This window comes from Oryctolagus cuniculus, chromosome 2 (assembly GCF_964237555.1).
Source record: "Oryctolagus cuniculus chromosome 2, mOryCun1.1, whole genome shotgun sequence".
In the NCBI taxonomy this organism is placed as follows: Eukaryota; Metazoa; Chordata; class Mammalia; order Lagomorpha; family Leporidae; genus Oryctolagus; species Oryctolagus cuniculus.
Window position 1 is genome coordinate 90,075,005 of NC_091433.1, and position 21,641 is coordinate 90,096,645.

General features: G+C 38.5%; 1 protein-coding gene across 3 annotated transcripts in view; it reads left to right on the top strand.

Moving 5' to 3' along the window:
• Positions 1-21,641, top strand: part of LOC103352159 (disintegrin and metalloproteinase domain-containing protein 5) — a 127,139-nt gene that overhangs the window by 48,966 nt on the left and 56,532 nt on the right. The window lies entirely within an intron of this gene.

The window sequence follows — 21,641 nt, forward strand, 5'->3', positions numbered from 1 at the left end:
CAAAATATTATGAATATGAGTGGATTACACACTACAATAACTATATTGGAGTAGTATAAATTTGTATATTTACTTTTTAAAAAGATTTATTTATTTAAGAGGTAGAGTTATAGACAGAGAGAGAGATTTTCCATCCATTGGTTCACTCCCCAAATGTCTGCAATGGCTGAATCTGGGCCAATCCAAAGGCAGGAACCAGGAGCCTCTTCCAAAACTCCGAGGTACTTGGGTCTCCAAAGCACTTGGGCCATCTTTCACTGCTTCCCCAGGCCATTAACAGAAAGCTGGATTTTGAAGGTGAGCAGCCAGGATATGAACCCGTTACCCATATGGGATGCTGGCACTTCAGGCAGAGGTTTAGCCCATGAAGACATGGTGCTGGCCCCTGTATGTTTATATTTTTTTCAATAAAAGTAAACCTTTCTGAGGATTAACTTTTTTATTTTTAAGCATTCTTTTTTTTAAAGAAACTTTAAAGAAGAACCCAAGAATGATACATCTTTTGTGGGTAATTAGATATAACTATGGCTGATGAGACAAAAGAATATTCTCAACTTAATACACTAAAATGAAGTAAATCTTTGAGAACAAGTTTTACCATTAACTCTCATAATCCAAATCTTTGAGGACAGAGGTCCTGCATGGGAAGTTAGTGCACAGTGACTCCTGTTGTTAATTTAACAATTAACACTCTTTTATATGACTTCACTGCTCACCCAAGGCTCTTGACATGAACTGCCTAGGTTCTGGAAGCCTTTGGAATTCAAAACCTCATTCAGTATTTAGACAAGGCCATAAGCAAAATGATAGTTCTCTCCTCCCTTCAGAAAAAGTACATTCATCTTTTTTTTTTTTTTGACAGGCAGAGTGGACAGTGAGAGAGAGACAGAGAGAAAGGTCTTCCTTTTGCCGTTGGTTCACCCTCCAATGGCCGCCGCGGCCGGCGCGCTGCATCCGGCGCACCGCGCTGATCCGATGGCAGGAGCCAGGAGCCAGGTACTTTTCCTGGTCTCCCATGGGGTGCAGAGTACATTCATCTTTGACCACTTCTTTCCACTGGGTCCTCCACAGAGGTCCTTCATGTAGGACACGTTTTGCCACAGTGCCTTGGCTTCCCATGCTTGAAATGCTCTTGTGGACTTTTCAGCCAGAATAGAATACCTCAAGGGCTGATTCTGAGGTCAGAATAGTACTTAAATTCCATGAGTCTGCTGTATGGACTTTTTTCCATGTTGGAGCATTCACTTCTTTTTAATTCTATCTATTATTACCAAACACTTATCCTATTTATATTATCACTTTAACACTTAATCTTATCCATATGCTCACTCTAACACTTAAAATGCTATTTTTACTACCCAGCTTAAGGAGATTTGGTGTCACATGGAAAGTTTTTAAACTGTATAATTAGAAGTAAGTCAGTAGGAGCACATAGAACTAAACAGTTTTACAGTTATAAACTTAATATATTTCAGTTACAACTTTAGTAACCTGGTTGTTTCCCAATGTGCCTACCCTCCAACCCACACTCCCACAGCCCCTCTTCTTCCCTCACTTATTCCCACTCTTATTTTTTTTCTAAGACCTATTTTCAATTAACTTTATACACAAATGATTATCTCTATATTACGTACAGAGTTCAACAAATAGTATGGAAAAAAAAAAAAACTGTTCCACAACAGTCAAGACAAGGACCATTTAAAGTCACTGCCTCTTAAAGTGTTCATTTCATTTTCACGGATTCCTTTTAGGTGCTCTAGTTATCACAGGTCACGGAGAACATAAGGTATTTGTCCCCTTGGGACTGGCTTAATTCATTAAGTATGATGTTTTCCAGTTTCATCCATGTTGTTGCAAATGACTGGGTTTCTTTTTCTTTTCTTTTGTTTTTTAACTTTTATTTAATGAATGTAAATTTCCAAAGTACGGCTTATGGATTACAATGGCTTCCCCCCCATACCGTCCCTCCCACCCACAACCCTCCCCTTTCCCACTCCCTCTCCCCTTCCATTCACATTAAGATTCATTTTCGATTATCTTAATATACAGAAGATCAGCTTAGTATACATTAAGTAAGGATTTCAACGGTTTGCTCCCACACAGAAACATAAAGTGAAAAATAATAGATGATTTTTTTAAATGATGATGAAATCAGACCAGACCTATTGTCATGTTTAATCCCAGTGAGAGTCAAGTTGGGAATTGATAATTTCTTTTTTTTTTTTTTACAGAAGATCAGTTTAGTATGCATTAAGTAAAGATTTCAACAGTTTGCACCCCCATAGAAACACAAAGTGAAATATATTGTTTGAGTACTCATTATAGCATTAAATCTCAATGTACAGCACATTAAGGACAGAGATCCTACATGAGGAGTAAGTGCACAGTGACTCCTGTTGTTGACTTTACCAATTGACACTCCTGTCTATGGCATCAGTAATCTCCCTATGCTCCAGTCATGAGTTTCCAAGGCTATGGAAGCCCTCTGAGTTCTCCGATTCTTATCTTGTTTAGACAAGGTCATAGTCAAAGTGGAGGTTCTCTCCTCCCTTCAGAGAAAGGTACCTCCTTCTTGGATGACCTGTTCTTTCCACTGGGATCTCACTCACAGAGATCTTTTTGCCAGACTGTCTTGGCTTTCCATGCCTGAAATACTCTCATGGGCTTTTCAGCCAGATCCAAATGCCTTTAGGGCTGATTCTGAGGCCAGAGTGCTGTTTAGGACATCCGCCATTCTATGAGTCTGCTGAGTATCTCACTTCCCATGTTGGATCACTCTCCCCTTTATTTATTCTATCGGTTAGTGTTAGCAGGAACTAGACTTGTTTATGTGCTCCCTTTGACTCTTAGTCCTTTCATTATGATCAATTGTGAACTGAAATTGATCACTTGGAATAGTGAGATGGCATTGGTACATGCCACCTTGATGGGATTGAATTGGAATCCCCTGGTATGTTTCTAACTCTACCATTTGGGGCAAGTCAGCTTGAGCATGTCCCAAATTATACATCTCTTCCCTCTCTTATTCCCACTCTTATGTTTAACAGGGATCACATTTCAGTTAATTTTCAACACTTAAGAATAACTGCGTGATAATTACAGAATTAAACCAGTCATATTAAGTAGAACAGACAAAAAAAATACTAGAGGGATAATGTATTAAGTTGTTCATTAACAGTCAGGGCTATGCTGATCAAGTCACCGTTTCCCATAGTGTCCGTTTCACTTCAGGAGGTTTCCTTTTTGGTGTTCAGTCAGTTGTCACCGATCAGGGAGAACATATGGTATTTGTCCCTTTGGGACTGGCTTATTTCACTCAGCATGATGTGTTCCAGATTCCTCCATTTTGTTGCAAATGACTAGATTTCGATGTTTCTTACTGCGGTATAGTATTCTAAAGAGTATATATCCCATAATATCTTTATCAAGTTTACCGTTGATGGGCATTTAGGTTGGTTCCAGGTCTTGGCTATTGTGAATTGTGCTGCGATAAACATTAGGGTGCAGACCGCTTTTTTGTTTGCCAATTTAAATTCCTTGGGTAAATTCCAAGGAATGAGATGGCTGGGTCGAATGGCAGGGTTATATTCAGGTTTCTGAGGAATCTCCAGACTGACTTCCATAGTGGCTTGACCAGTTTGCATTCCCACCAACAGTGGGTTAGTGTCCCTTTTTCCCCACATCCTTGCCAGCATCTGTTGTTGGTAGATTTCTGTATGTGAGCCATTCTAACTGGGGTGAGGTGAAACCTCATGGTGGTTTTGATTTGCATTTCCCTGATTGCTAGTGACCTTGAACATTTTTTCATGTGTCGGTTGGCCATTTGGATTTCCTCTTTTGAAAAATGTCTATTGAGGTCCTTGGCCTATCTCTTCAGTGGGTTGTTAGTTATGTTTTTGTGGAGTTTCTTGATCTCTTTGTAGATTCTGGTTATTAACCCTTTATCTGTTGCATAGTTTGCAAATACTTTTTCCCATTCTGTCGGTTGTCTCTTCACTTTCCTGACTGTTTCTTTTGCAGTACAGAAACTTCTCAATTTGAGGCAATCCCAATAGTTGATTTTGGCTTTGACTGCCTGTGCCTCCTGGGTCTTTTCCAGAAATTCTTTGCCTGTGCCAATATCTTGCAGGGTTTCTCCAATGTTCTCTAATAACTTAATGGTGTCAGGACGTAGATTTAGGTCTTTAATCCACGTTGAGTGGATTTTTGTGTAAGGTGTAAGGTAGGGGTCTTGCTTCATGATTCTGCACGTGGAAATCCAGTTTTCCCAGCATCATTTATTGAATAGACTGTCCTTGCTCCAGGAATTGGTTTTAGATCCTTGATCAAATATAAGTTGGCTGTAGATGTTTGGGTTGATTTCTGGTGTTTCTGTTCTGTTCCATTGGTCTGTCCATCTGTTTCTGTACCAGTACCATGCTGTTTTGATTACAACTGCCCTGTAGTATGACCTGAAATCTGGTATTGCGATGCCTCCAGCTTTGTTTTTGTTGTACAAGATTGCTTTAGCTATTCGAGGTCTCTTGTGCCTCCATATGAATTTCAGCATCATTTTTTCTAGATCTGAGAAGAATGTCTTTGGTATCTTGATTGGGATTACATTGAATCTATAAATTGCTTTTGGGAGAATGGACATTTTGATGATGTTGATTCTTCCAATCCATGAGCATGGAAGATTTTTCCATTTTTTGGTATCCTCTTCTATTTCTCTCTTTAATATTCTGTAATTCTCATCGTAGAGATCTTTAACGTCCTTGGTTAAGTTTATTCCAAGGTATTTGGTTGTTTTTGTAGCTATTGTGAATGGGATTGATCTTAGCAGTTCTTTCTCAGTCATGGCCTTGCTTGTGTATACAAAGGCTGTTGATTTTTCTGCATTGATTTTATATCCTGCCACTTTGCCAAACTCCTCTATGAGTTCCAATAGTCTCTTAGTAGAGTTCTTTGGATACTCTAAGTAAAGAATCATATCGTCTGCAAAGAGGGATAGTTTGACTTCTTCCTTCTCAATTTGTATTCCTTTGATTTCTTTTTCTTGTCTGATGGCTCTGGCTAAAACTTCCAGAACTATGTTAAATAGCAGTGGTGAGAGTGGGCATCCCTGCCTGGTGCCAGATTTCAGTGGAAATGCTTCCAACTTTTCCCCATTCAATAGGATGCTGGCTGTGGGTTTTTTATAAATTGCTTTGATTATATTGAGGAATGTTCCTTCTATACCCAATTTGCTTAGAGTTTTCATCATGAAAGGGTGTTGAATTTTATTGAATGCTTTCTCTGCATCAATTGAGATAATAATATGGTTTTTCTTTTGCAGTCTGTTAATGTGGGGAGTCACATTGATTGATTTGCGAATGTTGAACCATCCCTGCATACCAGGGATGAATCCCACTTGGTCTGGGTGGATGATCTTTCTGATGTGTTGTTGTACTCTATTGGCCAGAATTTTATTGAGGATTTTTGCGTCTATGTTCATCAGGGATATTGGTCTATAATTTTCTTTCAGTGCTGCATCTTTCTCTGGCTTAGGGATTAAGGTGATGCTGGCTTCATAGAAAGAATTTGGGAGGATTCCCTCTTTTTCGATTGTTCTGAATAGTTTGAGAAGAAATGGGATTAGTTCTTCTTTGAATGTCTGGTAGAATTCAGCAGTGAATCCATCTGGTCCTGGGCTTTTCTTTGTTGGGAGGGCCTTTATTACGGTTTCAATTTCTGTTTCAGTTATGGGTCTATTTAGGTTTTCTATGTCTTCATGGTTCAATTTTGGTAGATTGCATGTGTCCAGGAATCTATCCATTTCTGATAGATTTTCCTGTTAGCTGGCATAGAGGTCCTTGTAGTAATTTCTGATGATTCTTTTTATTTCTGTGGTGTCTGTTGTTACGTTTCCTTTTTCATCTCTGATTTTATTGATTTGGGTCTTTTCTCTTCTTTTTTTAGTTAGTTGGGCCAATGGGGTGTCAATTTTGTTTATTTTTTCAAAAAACCAGCTTCTCGCTTGGCTGATTTTTTGTAGTGTTTTTTTGGATTCAATCCTGTTGATTTCTTCTCTGGTTTTAATTATTTCTCTTCTCCTACTATATTTGGGTTTGGTTTGCTGCAGTTTTTCTAGGTCCTTGAGATGCGCTGAAAGCTCATTTATTTGGTACCTTTCCAATTTCTTGATATAGGCACCTATTGCTATAAATTTGCCTCTCAATACTGCTTTTGCTGTATCCCATAAGTTTTGATATGTTGTGTTGTTATCCTCATTTACTTCCAGAAAGTTTTTGATTTCTCTTTTGATTTCTTGAATGACCCAGTGTTCATTCAGGAGCATGTTGTTCAGTCTCCATGTGTTTGCATACTTTCTAGGGATTCCTGAGTTGCTAATTTCCAGCTTCATTCTGCTGTGGTCTGAGAAGCTGCATGGTATGATTCTAATTCTTTTAAATTTGTTGAGACTTGCTTTATGACCTAGTATGTGATCCATCCTAGAGAAGGTTCCATGCACTGCTGAGAAGAATGTGAAGTCTGTAGATGTAGGGTTGAAAGTTCTGTAGATATCTGTTAGATCCATTTGGGCAATAGTGTCAATTAAATCTGCTGTTTCCTTGTTGATCTTCTGTCTGGATGATCTGTCTATTTCTGAGAGTGGAGTATTGAAGTCCCCCAGCACTATTGTATTGGAATCTAAATCTCCCTTTAAGTCCCTTAACATATCTTTTAAATAGACCGGTGCCCTGTAATTAGGTGCATATACATTTATAATAGTTACATCTTCCTGTTGAATTGAACCCTTAATCATTATATAGTGTCCCTCTTTGTTTCTCTTAACAGTTTTTGTATTAAAGTTTATTTTCTCTGATATTAATATGGCTACACCTGCTTTTTTTTGGTTTCTGTTGGCATGGAATATCTTTTTCCAACCTTTCACTTTCAGTCTGCATGCCTCTTTGTTAGAGAGATGTGTTTCTTGTAGGCAACAAATAGTTGGGTTGTCTTCTTTGAGCCAATCAGCCAATCGGTGTCTTTTAACTGAAGAATTAAGACCATTAATGTTTAATGTGACTATTGATACCTAGTGACTTTGCCCTGCCATTTTCCCGGAGATATTTTTTAGTATATGCTTTGAGCTTCCCATGCTCTTTTACTGGTAGGCGTTCTTCCTTTCCCTTCTTTCATATTGATGGCCGTGTTTCTGTGTTTCTGAGTGTAGCACATCTTTAAGTATCTTTTGCAGGGCTGGACGAGTGGCCACAAAGTCTTTCAATTTCTGTTTGCTATGAAAGGTCTTTATTTCACCTTCATTCACAAATGAGAGCTCAGCAGGATATAATATTCTGGGCTGGCAATTTTTCTCTCTTAGCACCTGTGCTATGTCTCGCCATTCCCTCCTAGCCTGTAGTATTTCTGATGAGAAGTCTGCTGTGAGTCTGATTGGAGATCCTCTGAGAGTAATCTGACGTTTCTCTCTTGCACATTTTAGGATCTTTTCTTTATGTTTCACTGTGGTAAGTTTAATTACCACGTGTCGTGGTGAGGATCTCTTCTGGTCATGTTTATTGGGGGTTCTATGAGCTTTCTGTACTACGATGTCCTTCTCCAAACCTGGAAAGTTCTCTGCTAGTATCTCACTAAAAAGGCCTTCTAATCCTTTCTCTCTCTCCATGCCTTCAGGAACTCCTAGAACTCGAATGTTGGGTTTTTTTTAATAGTATCCTGTAGATTCCCAACAATATTTTTTAGATTTCTAACTTCCTCTTCTTTTCTTTGCTTTGATTGTATGTTTTCCTGTGCTCTATCTTCTAAGTCCGATATTCTCTCTTCTGCTTCACCCATTCTGTTTTTAAGGCTTTCTAATGTGTTTGTCATTTGATCTATTGAGCTCTTCATTTCATTTTGATTTCTCTTCACTATCACACTTTCCTGTTCTACTAGTTTCTGCGTTTCATTTTGATTCTTCCTTAAAATTTCATTTTCATGAGAGAGATTTATTTTCAATCCTGTCCAATAAGGATTTCTGTAGTTCAAGGATTTGCTTTTGAAAACTTCTAAATGTTCTTATCATAAATTTTTTTAAATCCATATCTTGCATTTCTTCTATTTCATCATCTTCATAATCTTGGTTTGGGGTGTTTTGTTTATTTGGAGGCATCATAGTGTCATCGTTGATCTTGTTCCCTCAATTTCTGTGTTTGTTGCTTGGCATAGTTAATTCTTCTTTCGTCACTGTGCGTTTTTTTTTTTTTTATACTGTGTCCGTGTTAAGTGGACTGCCTGCTGTTGGAGGAGCCTTGGAGGCTTGAGATGGGTGTGGCCTGAGAGCTCTCCTTGGTTCTTCCTGGTTAAGGGTGTGCAAAGGTGACACCCTCAGGTTATGCGTGGTAAATCTCTATTTATTTATTTATTTATTTATTTATTTATTTATTTAATTCAGGTGGTAAGTAGTACCGCACGGCACGGCTTTGCAGAATTGATGGTATTTAGCTTCCAGTCTCTGGCTTCTACCCAAAGAGTCTGTGTAGGCTCCTCTGGACTCCCACTGGGTTGCCTAGGCTTCTGAATTGTAGTGACTCAGTTCCTTAGCTCTCCCCTGTTGATATGTAAATCCAGAGAGGGGGCCTACTCTTTGTCTCTTGCGAATTCTTCAAGCCTTGCACCCTTGCAACCTTTGCAAGGTTAGGGGAAAGAGAAACCCCCAAGCTTTTTTTTTTTTTCTTCTTTCCGGTAGTGAGTTTGCTGCACTTTCCAGCCCCCCTCTAGATTCTGACCCCCGTTTCCCCGCCAATGTCTTGGGTTATTGAGCTCACCTCCCCTTCCAGCGCCAATGTGTGGACTCGGAGCCCTGGATGTCGCAACTTTCCCCGCTGTTGTCTGTGTGGCATGCACTCCCCTTCCTGCACTGGCACGCAGACCCTGCAGCTTCCGCGGCACCTGCAGCTCCCGCGGCTCCTGCGGCTCGGCTTCCGCGTGGTGGGTGACCTTGTTCTCCCAGTAGGTCCTCCGATTCACAGCCACTCGATCCAGAAGAGTTTCCTCTGCAATATTTTCCTGGTTCTTTTTTCTGAGGCTACCGTAATTCCCCTTTTATTAAACTAAATTTTCCCGGACTATCGGTGTGCGCCCTCACTATTCCGCCATCTTGGCTTCGCCTGGGTTTCATTTTTTTTTTAACCACTGAGTAGTATTCAATGGTATACATATCCCATAATTTTCTTATCCAGTTTTCAGTTGATGGTAATTTGGGTTGATTCCATGTCTTAGCTATTGTGAATTGAGCTGCAATAAACATGGGGATACAGATAACACTTTCATATGCTGATATCATTTCTTTTGGGTAAATTCCCAGGAATGGTATAACTGGGTCATATATATGGTAGGTCAATATTCAGCATTCTGAGGTATCTCCATAGTGTCTTCAATAGTGACTTTACCAGGTTGTATTCCCACCAACAGTGGATTAGAGTACATTTCTTTCCCACATTCTTGCCAGCATTTGTTGTTTGTTGATTTCTGTATGAAAGTCATTCTAACTGGAGTGAGATGAAATTTCATTGTGATTTTGGTTTGCATTTCCCTGATAACTAATGATCCTGAGGATTTTTTCATGTGTCTGTTGGCCACTTGGATTTCCTCTTTTGAAAAATATCTGTTGAGGTCATTTGCTCATTTCTTAACTTGGTTGTTTTGTTGTTGAATTTCTTCAACTTATATATTCTGATTATTTATTCTTTATCATTTGCATGGTTTACAAGTAATTTCTTCCATTTTATTGGTTGCCTCTTCACTTTGATGAGTGTTTCTTTTGCAGTACAGAAACCTCTCAATTTGATTTAATCCCATTTATCAAATTTGGCTTTGTCTGTACCTCTGCAGCCTTTTCCAAGAACTCTTTTCCTATATCAATGTCTTGCAGGGTTTCCCCAATGTTCTTTGATAATTTGATGACATTGGGTCACAGATTAAGATCTTTAATCCATTTTAAGTGGATTTTGTGTAAGCTTTAAGGTAGAGAGAGGTCTTGCTTCGTACTTCTGCATGTGGAAATCCAGTTATCCCTGCACCATTTGTTGAAGATACTGTCCTTGCTCCAGGGATTGATTTTGGCTTCCTTATCAAAGATAAGTTGGTTATCTATGCTTGGATTGAATTCTAGCGTTTCTATTATATTCCATTGGTCTATCCATCTGTTTTAACAGTACCAGGCTGTATTGATGATAACTGCCTTCTAGTATGTATTAAAATCTGGTTTTGTGATGCCTCCAGCCTTGTTTTTGTTCTATAAGATTGCTTTAGCTATTCGGGGTCTCCTGTGTTTCCATATGAATTTCAGCATCATTTTTTTCTATATATGAAATATATAGAAATATATAGAAATATATTGGCATTTTGATTGGTATTGCATTGAATCTGTAAATTGCTTTTAGTATGGACATTGATGATATTTATTCTTCCAATCCATGAACATGGAAGATTTTTTCCATTTTTTGGTAGCTCTGTCTATTTCTTTAATGCTTTCTAATTCTCATCATGGAGATCGTTGACACACTTGGTTAAATTTACTCCAAGGTATTTGATTTTTTTGGTAGCTATTGTGAATACAGTTGATCTTAGAAGTTCTTTCTCAGTCATGGCTTTGTCTGTGTATACAAAGGCTATTGATTTCTGCATCTTGATTTTATATACTGCTAACTTTACCAAACTCTTCTATGAGTTCCAGTAGTCTCTTTGTGGATTCTTTTCGATCCCCTATATATAGAATCATGTCATCTGCAAATAGGAATAGTTTGACTTCCTCCTTCCCAATTTTAATCCCCTGGATTTCTTTTTTCTTGGCTAATGGCTCTGGCTAAAACTTCCAGGACTATATTGAATAGTAGTGGTGAGAGTGAGCATCCTTTTTCTGGTTCTGGATCTCAGTGGGGATGTTTCCTGCTATTCTCTATTCAATAGGATGCTGGTTATTGGTTTGTCATAAATTGCCTTGATTGTGTTGAGGAATGTTCCTTCTGTACCCAACTTGCTTAGAGGTTTCATCATGAACGGGTGTTGTATTTTATCAAATGCTTTCTCTGCATCTATTGAGATAATCATACAATTTTTGTTCTCAGTTTGTTAACATGAGGTATCCCAGTGATTGATTTTAAAATGTTGAACTATCCCTGCATACCAGGGATAAACCCCATGTGGTATATATAGGTGAACCAGGTGAATGATATTTCTGATGTGTTTTTGGAAGTGATTTGCTATATTTTGTTGGGGATTTTTGCATTTATGTTCATCAGGGAAATTGGTCTGTTTTTCTCTTTCTCTATTATATCTTTTTCATGTTTAGAAATTAAAATGATGCTGACGTCATAGAAAGAATTTGGAACGACCCCCTCCCTTTCAATTGTTTTGAAAACCTTGAGAAGAATTGGAGTTAGTTCTTTAAATGTCTGGTAGAATTCAGCAATGAAGCCATCCGGTCCTGGGCTTTTTGTTTTTTTTTCCCTTGGGAGGATCTTTATTACTAATTCAATTGCTGTCTTAATTATGGATCTTTAAGGTCTTCTGTGGCTTCGTGGCTCAATTTATTTAGCTTTTATTGTCCAGGAATCTATTCATTTCTTCTAGGTTTCCCAGTTTGTTGGCATACTACTCTTTGTAGTAATTTTATTAATTTTGGTCTTTTCCTTCCTTTTTTGGTTAGTTGGGGGCAACAGTGGGTCAATTTTGTTTATTTTTCAAAGAATATTCTCTTCATTTTGCTATACTTTTGTTTCTTTTTTTGGTTTTAAGTTTTTTTATTCTCTAATTTTAATTATTTCTTTCTCCTCTTAGTTTTGGGCTTGGTTTGCTGTTGTTTTTCTAGGTCTTTGAGATGCATTGAGAGATAATTTATTTGCTGCCTTTCCAATTTCTTGATGCAGACACCAATTGCTGTAAATTTCCCTCTTAACAATAGTTTTGCTGTATACCATAAGTCTTGATATGTTGTCAAATTTATTTGTTTCCAGAAATTTTTTGATTTTTTTTTATTTCTTCAATGACTGTTCATTCAGGAGTATGTTGTCAGTCTCCTTGTATTTGCATATGTTCTAGAGATTCCAGAGTTGTTGATTTCCAAGTTCATTCGATTATAGTCAGAGAAGATGCATGGTTTAATTTCACTTTTTTTTTTAATTTGCTGAAACTTGCTTTATGGCCTTGCTTGTGGTCAATCCTAGAGAAAATTTCATACACAAGTGAGGAGAATATGTATTCCATGGCTGTAGGATAGAAAGTTCTGTAGATATCTCTTTCATCCATTTGGTCTATAGTGCTGCTTACCTCTGTTGTTTCCTTGCTGATTTTCTGCCTGGTTCATCTGTCCATTGCTGAAAGTGGGGTGTTGAAGTCCCCCATTTCTATTGTATTGGAGTTTATGTCTCCCTTTAGATACATTAACATTTCTTTTAAATACCCAGGTGCCCTGTAATTGGGTGCACAAACATTGATTATAGTGACATCTTACTGTTGAATCAATCTCTCACTCATTACAAAATGCCCTTCTTTGTCTTTTTTTTAACAGTTTTTATGTTAGTCTATTTTTTCTGATATTAGGATAGCTACCCCAGCTCTTTTTTTTTTGTTTGTTTCTATTAGCATGGAATATCTTTTTCCATCCTTTTTCTTTCAGTCTGAAAGTAACATTCTTTGTGAGATTTGTTTCTTGTAGGCAGCAAATAGATGGGTTTTGTTTTTTAATCCATTCAGCCAGTCTGTATCTTTAACTGGAGAGTTGAAGCCATGTATATTCAAGGTGACTATAGATAGGTAACGACTTTGCCCTGATATTTTCCCCTAAATATTCCTATTTTTTATTTGGATTTCCTTTGTAACTTTTTCTGGGCAATTTTCTTCATTTACCTTCTTTCATAGTGATGACCATGTTTCTGTGTTTCCGTGTGTAGCACATTCTTAAGCATCTTTTTAAAGTCTAGATGGAATAATAAACAGAGCACCCTGGCCACACCCAGCACACATCTCTTGGTGTTCACTGAAGGTGCAGACATCCCACTAAGCCACAGAAACACAGATACAGATAAATTCTTTCAATTTCTGTTTATTATGGAAGGTCTTTATTTAACTGTCATTCATAAATGAGAGCTTTACTGGGTACAATGTTTTAGGTTTACAGTTTTTTCTCTCAAAACTTGGAATATATCACACCATTGTCTTATCTTGTGAGGTTTATAATGAGAAGTGAGTATAATTGGAGATCCTCTGAAAGTAATCTGGCATTTCTCTTGTGTAAATTTTAAAATCTTTTCTTTATATTTTACTGTAGAGAGTTTGACTACACTATGTCATGGTGAAAATTTTTCTTGGTCATGTCTATTAAGAGTTTTATGTTCTTTCTGTACTTGGTTGTCCCCGTCTTTCTCCAAATTAGGGAAGTTTTCTGTTACTGTTTCACTAAAATGTCCTTCTAATCCTTTCCCTCTTTCCACGCCTCAGGAACTTTAGTACCTGTATGTTGGGTCATTTGATAGTAGCCTGTAGATCTCCAACAGTGTTTTTTAGATTTCTAATTTCTTCTTGTTTTTGGTCTGACTGTAAAATTTCCAGAGATTTGTTTTCTATCTCGAATATTCTTTATTCTAACTCACCCACTAGTTCTGTTGTTGAGACTTTCCACTGCATTATTTACTTGATCTATTGAGTTCTTCATTTCTAGTATTTCATTTTGATTTAATGGGAGAAATTTTCACTCACATCATATATTGTTTTCTTTAGTTTGTGAATTTGCTTCTGATTGCTTTTGAGTTATCTGATGAATAGCTTTTTGAATTCCAATTCTGGCATTTCCTCAATCTCTTAGTCTTCACAGTCTAATATTGAAATGTTGTATGTTCCTTTGGGAGGCTCATAGTGTCTTCCTTATTCTTATTTCTAGAATTTTGCCTTTATTTTTTGGTGCTGTAGAATTTTTCTTTGTCTGATGGGTTTTCCATATCTGTGTTTCTGTGGCTTAGTGGGATGTCTACACCTTCAGTGAACACTAAGAGATGTGTGCTGGGTATGGTCAGGGTGCTCTATTTATTATTCCAACATGAGGCAAATATCCAGGGTAAGACCCCAGTTGGGCATGGTAGCTCTCCTCTGATTAACTGGATGGAGAGAAATGGTCATCTCAGTTGATGTGACCAACTCTTTTCTTCCCAGCAAAGGAACACCCAGATTAGTTATTCCCCAGTGTGCTCAGCACTCGTCCACACCGTTTTATGAACTGCACATTTGATCTGTGGAGTCTTTTCTGTGAGCATGGTTCCCTCTGCTGTGAGCTGCTATAGGCAATTGAGGAGCTCGGGGAGTGTGGGGAGGCATTCTGTGGTTGCCCGGTACCTAGCCACACTCTGCCTCCTCTTATGCAGTCACTGTTTTCTCAGACTCAGCACCCAGGGCTCTCTGGGTTGTGGTGTGTCAGTCTGGCCTTTCCTCCCCACTAGCTAACCCATCTACAGGGAAACTAAGTTGATTCCGGAGTCACTGTCTGTGTGTGGTCTTCCCAACCAGATTTGGTGTAGGTGGGGAAGGTGGGTTTTCCTCTCTGGCTAGATCTGTGTTCCTAGGCACACAAAGTACCCACCCATTGCAGCTGGGCTCACTGCTCAGTTGTGCTGTGCAGGTAGCAGAGTCCAGCAGGTGGCACTTCTCCTCATAGGGGTGGCTCCCCCTCCTTTTTGTTGTCAGGCCACCTGCACTGTCCAACTGGTGCAATGGAGGCCCTGTTGCTCGGCTTCCTCTGAATTGTGTGGCCCTTGCCACAGGAGTTGGGGCAGCTGCCACCTGCCTGTGTCCAAAAATGGTGTCAGCTTCCCCGCACCCGGTGCAGATCTCCACTGTAGTGGAGAGGTGGGGAGGGAAAGAGACGCCACGCCCCCCCTCCCCCCGCCCCCGCCAGCCTCTGGGTGCTTGGTTGCCTGCTATTGTTGGGATTCCATGACATAACTCTGAAAGCAGTTCACCGAGCTCGCTCTCCTATTGTAGCAGCTATTTATTTAGATGGGATTTACATTGTATTAAATTACATTGTATCAGTGAGAGTCCCTTCTCACCTGGCTTGCTGAGGCAGATGTCCTCCTCGCTGGATCCAAGTCTTCTGTTGTGTATTTGCTCTCTCAGCATGGGTCTGGACTGCCTCCACTGCTCTGGCAGCTTCTCCCACCATAGCTCTCCCTCCCGCAGCTTTATCCTGAGAGTGCACTCTCTCCTTGTTTAAGTATTAATTTTGCCCCACATAAATCAGACCATCCTGGGACCCTCACTGCTTACTTTCTAAATTACTTTTAATGCTACATTTTGTAACTTCAAATCTGTTATTGTTACATGTTGGTGTTCATTTCTTTCCCTTTGGGAACTGACTTTAACATTTCTTGGAGGATAGGTCTTTGCATGATGAATCCTCTTTTTTTTTTTGGTCTGGAAAAATCTTCATTACACCTTCAAATCTGAAGGATATTTTTCATGGTTAAAGTTTCTTTTTTTAACTTCAGTACTCTGAATATTTTCTCTCACTCCCTTCTGTTCTGCAGTGTTTCTCTTGAGAAGTCTGATGTTATGTACTTTGGGTGATTTTTTTTCTTCTATTGCTTTCAAAATCCTCTCTCTGTTCTTAGCATTTCAGAGTGTTATTATAATATGTCATAGAGTAATCATTTTGTGTTAACTCAGTTTGATGACCTTAGGTAAATTGATTCTTCACAAAGATTCCAAGAACACATAATGATAAAAAGACGGTCTGCACAATAAAGTGTGCTTGAAAAATGGCATATATATATGCAGAAGTATTTAACTGAACCCTCCTCTCAAAATGAATGAAAAACTTAAATATATACACATGAAACTGTGGAGCTACTAGAAGAAAACCTAGGAGAAAAAACTCCATAATTCTGTGTTAGAGTTCCAATGCACAAGCATCAAAATAAAATCTACCCAGCAGAAAAGGTAAAATAATGGAATAAAAAGGCAACCCACACATTGGGATAAAATATTTACATATTGTCCATGTGATATTTTATTGATTTTATATCAAAAAACCTACAATAATCAACATCAAAAAACAAAGTAAGTCTATTTTTAAAATTGACTTAGGACCTGAGGAAACATTACTCCAAACGCATACAAATGGCCAACAGATATATGGAAAAATACTCTAAATATTTATAATAATCTGAGAAATGAAAATTAAAATCACATATCACCTCACTTCAGTTAGAATGGCTATAATCAAAATAATAAAGCTAACTTGTAATGATAATCAGAAAGGGAAACCATTGTGCACTGTACAGTCATCATGGAAAGGAGTATGAGAGGTCCTCGAAATGCTAATGATAGAATAATCATATGACCCAGAAATCCCACATCTGGATAGACATACAAAATAATTGAAATAAGCGTGGGAAAATGTTTGCATTATGATGTTCCCTGTAGCACTGTTCACAGTTGCCAACATTTGAAGTCAATCTATGTATCTGCCAACAGATGAAAGAATAAAGGAAATGTGGCACATGTACACAAGCCATGCAAACACAAAGATTAAACTCTATCAGCACATCTATCAGGATGAACGTGGAGGACATGAGGCTAATGTAATGTAAGCCAAACTCACAAAGACAAGTCCTGTACAATCTCACATATATGGAATCCAAAAAAAAAAAAAATGAATTCATATAGAGAGTAGAAAAATGCTCACCAGAGGCTATGGAGTAGGTGGATAATGGGGAAATATTGACCAAAGGATACAAAGGTTCAATAACTTAGGGGAAATAAGTTTGAGATATCTCTTAAAACATGGTGATTAGTCAGTCAGCTTTCTGTATTCATGGGTTTTGCCTCCATGGAGTCTACCAACCAATACATTAGAAAAGTATTAGAAAAAATTACACCTGTACTGAATGTTAACAGACATTTTTATTGTCATTATTGCCTTAAAATATAGCGCAACATTTATTTATATAGCATTTACATTGTATTAGATATTCTAAGTAATCCAGAGATGATTTAAAGTATGTGGGAAGATGTGTGTAAGTTATACACAAATACTACACCACTTTATGTAATGGATTTCTTTTTTTTTTTTTTTTTTTTTTTTTTGACAGGCAGAGTGGACAGTGAGAGAGAGAGACAGAGAGAGAAAGGTCTTCCTTTTGCCGTTGGTTCACCCTCCAATGGCCGCCGCTGCAGCCGGCGCACCGCGCTGATCCTGGCAGGAGCCAGGAGCCAGGTGCTTTTCCTGGTCTCCCATGGGGTGCAGGGCCCAAGCACCTGGGCCATCCTCCACTGCACTCCCTGGCCATAGCAGAGAGCTGGCCTGGAAGAGGGGCAACCGGGACAGAATCCGGCGCCCCAACCGGGACTAGAACCCGGTGTGCCGGCGCCGCAAGGTGGAGGATTAGCCTATTGAGCCACGGCGCCGGCTCTATGTAATGGATTTGATCACTCATCAATTTGATTTCAGTGGCTTCTGAACCAATCCAATATAGAGGCTGAGGGACAACTGTAATATATCAGAGATTTCAAAACTGATAAAGAGTACATTTTGTTTTCATTTTTTATTTGAAAGTTAGAGAGATAGAAACACACACAGAGACCAGGAGATATCTTCCACCTGCTGGTACAATTCTCAATGTCTGGGGCTGGGTGAGACTGAAGTCATGAGCCTGGAACTCAATCCAGTTCTCCCAAGTTGTTGTTAGGAATCCAAGCATTTGAGCAGTTCATCTGCTGCTCAGTCAGGAGTGGAGATGGATCTGAAACTATGGCACAAAAGTATGTGATGTGCATTCGAGTGGAACTAGATTCCTGCCCCCTAAAGAACAGTATTTAAATATTCTTACTACAAAAAAGCCAGAAGTTCAATGTGCTGAGTATGTTAACCAGCTTGACTTAATTATGGGACAATGTTTTAAATATATATATATATGTATATATAGAGATATATGACATATGTCAAGCATTACATCTACCTATTAATATGTATAATTATTTTATCAATTTAAATATATTTACACAATGAAAGTGCTTTAATACTTGCACTTAAACTGATATTGTTCAATGTAAAGATGAATGCAAAATTACTGATAATAATTGAAAATGAAGTTCAATTTATTAATTTTTCTTTTGTGTATGTTTCTGTAGCTCTTTTATTGCTTTATGATAGCTTTTAAGTTTATTGCATGTGTGTCTAAGTTAATTTTTATTTTGGCATCTAGATGTATAATATGTCTAACACCATTGGATGAAATCACTAAACTTTCCCACATTTCCTTGCCTTGCCAGCTTCTCCAAAGATCAATTGACTGGGGAGCAAGTGTTTAGCCTAGTGAATAAGATGTCAGCAGCCCACATCAAGTATCTGGGATTTTTATTCCCAACTCCAGCTTCTTGCCAGTGAAAAACCTGGAAGGCAGCAGTGTTGGTCCAAGTGACTGGGTTACTGTAACTCATGTGTGAGACCTGAATTGCATTCTCAGCTCCTGGCTCTGACTGTTGCAGGTTTTTGGGGTGTGAACTAACTGTGGGAGTTCTCTCTCTTCCTCCTTCCTCCCTACCCTCCCTCCATTTCTCCCTCTCAAATAATAAAATAAAATATAATAAAATAATTGAGCATATAAATGTATGAATTTATTATTGGAATCTGATTTTTCATCAATCTGGGTATGCATTCTTGTGGAAATACAAGTTATTTTTATAAGTGTATCTTTTGATTGTGTTTTGATTATGTAGTGCAAGTTCCTTAAGATTTTTTATATATTCCAAAAAATGCTTTGCCTATGTCAGGTCCTTCATTTTCCTATGCATCTTATTACTTCATTTCCAGTTTCTACAAGAAAGTCCTTCTGATTGATGAGTATCATATTGTTTAAAATAATGATTTTATTTAGGAAACTTGTAATCTTAAAACATAATTGTCTTTTGATATTCGAATATGGTAAACATCCTCATTTATTTTGTTCCCCATTAATTTCTTTGAAGAATGTTTGTATTTTACAGTTTATTGATTTTATACTTCTTTTTATAAAATTTGCTCTTAAGTGTTTTGGTATTTTTATGATATTGTCAATGTTTTTTAAAGTTACTTATTTTGATTTTATTTGAAAGCAGACACACACACACACACACACAACTTTCCATCTACTGATTCAGTCATGAAATGCGTACATAGCCAGGGTTGAGTCAGGCTGAAGCCAGGAACCACAAATTCATCAGATTTCCCAAAAGCAGGAATGCACTTGAGCCCTCATCTGATGCTCCCAGTTTACACATTAGCAGGAAGATGGATTGGGAGCAGAGGAGCCAGGGATCCAACTAGGCACTTTGGGGTGGGATTTGTGTATCCCAAGTGGCAACTTGATCATTGTGCCAAATGCACTCCCCTGGGTAGTTGTTACTTAATTTAGATTGCTCTTTGCTAATGCATACATCCTAATGCATCGATGTATAATTGATGCTTTTCTAATGACCTTACATGCTGCTGCAAGCTTGCTTAATCTGTTTAGACATTTTGGAATATTTTGTCTTGACTCCCTAAAGTTTTCTATAAAGAAAATCATCTGTGCCTGAGAACTGTTTAATTTTTTTCTTTCCATGTATCTGCAGATCATTTTTTCTTATTGCTTAATTGCACTTGAAATAGCTTCACTCGAATATGAATGGAAGCAGTGAGAGTGGATATCCGTATCTTGTTTCTAATCTTAGGGGACAGGCATTCAGTTTTTCATGATGCTGTGATTTCTAAAGCTGTATCATGATGTTTGGTATAGAGTTTTTAAAATGAATGTCTTCTATTTTAAAATATCATCTTTAATTCCCTTGTGCATCTTGTTTTAATGTTCATCATTCCAACATCATCGTCTTGTGTCATTGGTATTGCTCATGCTGTCTTTGGGCAGGAGACATTTCCTCAGTTTTAACTGCCCCAGTTATTTCAGTCAGGGAAAGTGTCAAGCTCACAAAAACAAAGAGATTTTCTGGTCACCCTTTTATTGCTTCAGGAATTTGCTGCCTCTAGGAGACAGAGTAATTCTTTGGGCATTTGTTGTAACACAATTCCTCTTGCCAGTGCAGGCCCTCAGACCTGGTGACTCTCAGTGACAGAGGTTCAAAACATTTCCTTTGTTCCATTACTGTTTGCAAAGATTTTACTGTTCTCCCTTGCTGGTGATGGTGCTTCACTCACATGATCCTCCCGTTAGATCCTTGGGAGGAGGGAGTGTACCCGGGCTGTGCATTTTTATCAGGTTGTGGTTCTGAAAACATTAAACCTTGTCATTGCTTTCTGTTAGGTGGGCAACTGTGTTGTCTTTTTCGTTCTGAGACACTAAACCTATTTACCACTCCCTTCGGGAGAGCTTTTTCAAGTTTTTCTTTTGAAGTTTTTTCTTTTGAAAAAACTCTCCCATTAAGATGGTTTTTGTGTTATTTCCAGAATTTGTTCTTGGTCTTAGTAAGGGTAAGCAGAAAAAATTAAATCTATGCCATCTCGTTTGGATGTGAATTCTTTTTATTATTATTTTTTTTTATTTTGACAGGCAGAGTCAAACAGTGAGAGAGAAAGTCAGAGAGAAAGGTCTTCCTTCCGTTGGTTTACTCCCCAAATGGCCGCTATGGCCGGTGTGTTGTGCCGATCTGAAGCCAGAAGCCAGTGCTTCCTCCCAGTCTCCAATGCAGGTGCAGGGCCCAAGCACTTGAACCATCCTCCACTGCTTTCCTGGGCCACAGCAGAGAGCTGGACTGCAAGAGGAGCAACCGGGACTAGAACCCGGCGCCCATATGGGATGCTGGTGCCTCAGGCGGAGAATTAACCAAGTGAGCCATGGCGCCGGCCCTTGAATGTGAATTCTATAACAGGTTGTTCATTGAAAAGTGTTTACTTATGGAAAGCAGAAACTCTAAAATATCCCATTAAAGTTGATACCAACATGTCTATATTTACTGAATTTACAGAAAGGGCACAAAAACAGAATTAAGTATTTAGATAAAAATATACTAAATACTAAGGTTTAAAATTCTAAATTTTGTTGCTTGTCACTAGGGAAGGAAATAAGGGTAACAATTCCTATGTTTGCAGACTCAATGATGATGATGGGAACTGAGCAGCCATGAATTTTGTTATCCATGCTGGAGACAGGAGGTTCTGAAACCAATACCTTGTAGATAGTGAGGAGTGACATCTAGTAGATTATGTAGAAATGGTAAATTAAAATATTTTAAAGTGCATTACCAATATAATAAATATTTTTAAAAAGTGTGATTATTGTTTGCTGTAGAGTATATAGTGCTTTATTTAAAAATATTCCATTTATTTATTTTTTAAAGATTTATTTATTTATTTTAAAGTCAGAGTTACACAGAGAGAGAAGGAGAAGTGGCAGAGGGTGGGTGTCTTCCATCTGCTGGTTCACTCCCCAGTTGGCCACAACAGCTGGAGCTGTGCTGATCTAAGCCAGGAGCTGGGAACTTCTTCTGGGTCTCCCACATGGGTGGAGGGGCCCAAAGACTTGGGCCATCTTGTACTACTTTCCCAGGCCATAGTAGAGAGCTGGATTGGAAGTGGAGCAGCCAGGACTTGAACCAGCACCCATACGGGATGCCAGCACTGCAGGAGGGGGTTTAATCCATTATGCCACAGCGCT